This window comes from Primulina huaijiensis, chromosome 6, assembly GCF_012295235.1.
Source record: "Primulina huaijiensis isolate GDHJ02 chromosome 6, ASM1229523v2, whole genome shotgun sequence".
Lineage (NCBI taxonomy): Eukaryota > Viridiplantae > Streptophyta > Magnoliopsida > Lamiales > Gesneriaceae > Primulina > Primulina huaijiensis.
The window spans coordinates 8198302-8202808 of record NC_133311.1 but is presented as its reverse complement, the minus strand read 5'-3'; positions in this window follow the sequence as shown (position 1 = coordinate 8202808).

Here is a 4507-nt window from a genome sequence, read left to right as displayed (position 1 = left end):
TTTGAGAGATATGGTCAAAATACTAGAGCATGGTAAAACTGCCACTCCTTTGGTAACTTTGTTTGTTGCTTAATTTGATCCCAATTGTGAGAAGATTTTTATCTCATGCTTGTCACCAATATTGTAGATATTATCATCAACTTTCTACAGGTCCAAGAATCATCTTAATCCCATTTGCAACGCCAAGTTTATTCTTGTTTTATCGAACCTGTAAAAATAGTAAAAACTTATAATTACACAACAACTTATTTTTTATACAATTTATTATAAAACATATAATATTTAAACATTTAATAAAACAAAAACTATAAATTTATATTATAAAACATTTAATTAATGTACAATTTTTATATTTATCACACCCCCCAACCAGCTTATTGCTAGTCCCTAGCAATTTAAACGTTAATAGCAATACGAAACATATTGATTAATTTAAATAGAAATGTAATCGGAATTATCCAAGTATTTAAATTAAATTTGAAAACTGTCAAAGTTTTATCAAGATCATCATAATTATAATTTATGAAATAATATGAGCTGATCAATTCAAAGCTTATTTTCAGGTAGTTAAATGTACATGACCTTCAGAAATTCCTAGTAAGAGTCTCAACTCCATATCCTCACGGGTTAATAAAATTTTCAATTTATGGGAACGATTTCTCTCACGGAGTTGGAATACAGATAAATACTCAGGAAATGATTTACAGAATGCAGACAGACAAACGAGCCAAACTAATCAAAAGACAAGAAATCCATTGATTCAAAATCTAGTTGTTCTTATTATATATTTTTTCCTAATCTTTTTTTTTTAACATCATGGAATCAGATTAAGTTTATGCTTCTTGACCACATATTTATTTAATTTGTACAATAAATTTCTCTCTTTCTTTTTTTTCTTTTATGAAAGATAAATAATTCGTAGCATATAACTTAAAAATTACACAGATCTTCAACATCTTTCTTTTTGTTTTTTTTTCTCTTTTTTTTTTCTTCAGGAAATATCATTTTTTTTTTCAAAATAAGAACTCAAGATCTAAACAATAAATAGCCTCTCTCATGATCAATAAAGGCTCGAAAGCTGTTTTCTCAGTCCTCTCCACTCACTCACAAAATATGTGTGAGTTTAAAATTTTAGGCACTCTTATAAGATATATCTTGGGCCATATACTTTAATACCTGATTTTATCACAATGGTTATTCACTAAAAAAAAAATTTCATAAATCATATTTTTATATTGATCAGAATATTAAAATTGACATTTTTTCAAATAAAAATTTAAACATCCTTAAATAGATTAATACATGTTCTAATTTAAACCTTTCAAACATGTAATGTATGATATTTTTGCAAAAATTAATAAGATACAAACAATAAACATGGTTTTATTTTAAAATAATATATTTTTTTAAATATATATTTTTTTTATTTTTTTTTAATATTTTTTTTTATAAGTTTGTTCTCCCCCCAAACAGAATATGACATTGTCCCTAATGTCAAAATAACTATTAATAAAGAGTACATAATGAAAGAGATATCACCTTGAATTTTATTGAATATAACAAACTGAAACAAACGCAAACCAATCCACGACTTTTGAATCAATGATCCAACTTTCTTTTCTTACTGCTTGATTGCGACCAATTGATCTTTGCTATCATCGGATCAGGTTTATGATCAAAAGCTTCCAAATCATCAATTAATTGGTCGGCAGTCGAAGCAGAGATGAGCATCTTTCGTGAATTTTCTGAAATGAAATTCTGTTCCACAGCTTTATCAAGAAATATCAACAAACTATCATAATAATTATTGATATTCAACAAGTCCACAGGTTTATTATGGATATTAAGTTGTGCCCAAGAAACAGTGTGAAAATTTTCTTCTAATGTACAAAAACAACCTGATAATGCGATAAAAGCATCGGAATTTTCAATTATTTTGGTGATTCTTTCATACATTGAAGAAACTTTTAATTCTTCCCCAATCGTAACACATGTAATATTTCCTTCAGCTAAAGCTGTAGGAATAATACCCAAACCTGACTACCTCCAAGATGTGCAGATGTTGAAACAGATCTCATTAACCCAATATTACCTCCCCCATATACCAAGTGAATTTTTCTCTCAGCCAATATCTTTCCAAGATTATTTGCTGCTTCTACAAACACTTCATTTTTTTCCAGAACTCGACCCACAAAATACACAAATATTTTTCAATGTTTGTGCAGAGGATCCAGCCATGTTTTTACTTTCTTGTTGGTCTGCGAAAATAGAGAGAAAGATGAGAGATTTTATAGGGGTTATATGTTATCATGACAAAACTATAGGTCACAGTTGTAAACAGAATAAACAGTAAAAAAAAATAATAACACACATGCATATAAACAGTAGTGTGATTGTGGCTCACAATTTTTCTCTGGTTTTACGTCCAGAAACGGCTTCAGCGCCTTCTATGAGTCGAGGATATGCTTCCCATCTAATTTTCTTATAAATTGGCAAACAAGGTCTTTTTTAGTCGGATTCCCAAGACTACTAAAATGACGCTCGTCTTGGAATTGTTTCCATAAACGGAGAAGTTCAATATGCACGTGTCCACTAGAATGCGTCTCAAGAGTCAATAAGATGTTATATAAAGACTCTTTACTCAGCCCATTCTTAATGAAACCAATTTTATCTTCTCTGTTATTGGAAACATATCCCAAAGATCTGCATCGTTTGTCACAAGTCCATCTTGCACATTTTATGACAAACCCCTAAACTTTTGGCCCTTCGTTTTTTCGCATAAGTACTTTTTCCTAATCCAGGAATATACCGAATGAGTAATGACTATTGAACTTCTCATCCTAATCGGACCTTAGCTTCTATTACAAGACGAATATCTTCTGGAATTCTTTTTCGCATTAACAATCTCAATCTTTCACACCTACCTGCCTAAATTTTTCTTAGAACATTTTCAGAAACACAGGGAAAATATTTACAAATTCTTGAGAGAATTTCATCCATTTTGAAAAGAAAAGAAATGATTTTTTTTGTATCAGCAATTGTGGGAAACTGATTAAATCGACTATGAGAGCCACGGAGTACCGTTATCCGCCATTTAACCGAGAAAATAAAAAGATTAAGGAAACCTGAAATAAAAACAAACAAAATTAATTGCAATACAAAAAATCAAGGATCGGAAAGAGAAATAAACTCTTCTTTAAAGATTTCATTTTCTAAAAATGGTTTAAGCCTTTGTCCATTTACTTTAAAAACATCATCATTTTTAGGATTTTCAATGTCCACAGCTCCATAAGGATACACATGTTTTACAACATATGGACCTGTCCATCTTGATCGTAATTTTCCTAGGAATATGTGAAGTCGCGAAATATAAAGCAAAACTTTTTTACCAATCTCAAAAGATTTTCTAAGAATTGTTTTATCATGAAATGATTTGATTTTTGCTTTATAAATCCTTGAATTCTCATACGCGTCATTTCTGAGTTCATCAAGTTCATTAAGTTGCAATTTGCCCAATTTGTTGTCATCATCCATGCTTGAATTAAAATTTTTAATCGCCCAATAAGCTTTATATTCCAATTCCACAGGCAAATGACAATATTTTCCGTAAACCAACCTATAGGGAGACATATTCAATTATGTTTTAAAAGCTGTTCGATATGCCCAAAGTGCATCATTAAGTCGCAGAGACCAATCTTTTCTATTTGGGTTAACAGTTTTTTCCAAAATTTGCTTTATCTCCCTATTAGCTAATTCAACTTGTCCATTTGTTTGAGGATGATAAGGAGTAGTTACTTTGTGAGTAATACCATATTTTTTCATCAATGAAGCAAATGGTTTATTAACAAAGTGAGTTCCCCCATCACTTATCATGGCTCGAGGAATTCCAAATCTACTAAAAATATTTTCTTTTAAAAATTTGATGACGATTTTATGATCATTTGTTCGACATGGAATTGCCTCTATCCATTTGGAAACATAATCAACTGCAACTAAAATATACAAGTATCCAAACGACGGTGGAAAAGGTCCCATAAAATCTATTCCCCAACAATCAAAGATTTCAATTTCAATAATAGGATTCAAAGGCATCATGTTTCTTTTTGAAATCGCACCCAATTTTTGACAATTTTCACAGATCTTGCAGATTTCGTGGGTGTCTTTAAACAAAGTGGGCCAATAAAATCCACACTGCAGGATTTTTGCAGCTGTTTTCTTTGAAGAAAAATGTCCTCCGCATGCTTCTGAATGACAAAATTTAATGACACTACTTACCTCATTGTCGGGTATGCAACGTCGAAAAATTTGATCCGGACAATACTTGAACAGATACGGATCATCCTAATAAAAGTTTTTTACCTCATTCAAAAATTTTCTTTTATCTTGAGAATTCCATTGCGGTGGCATTTTTCCTGTCACAAGAAAATTTACTATGTTAGCAAACCAAGGTCTAGTAGTAACTGAAAATAGATGTTCATCAGGAAAATTATCGTTAATTGGTGTCATT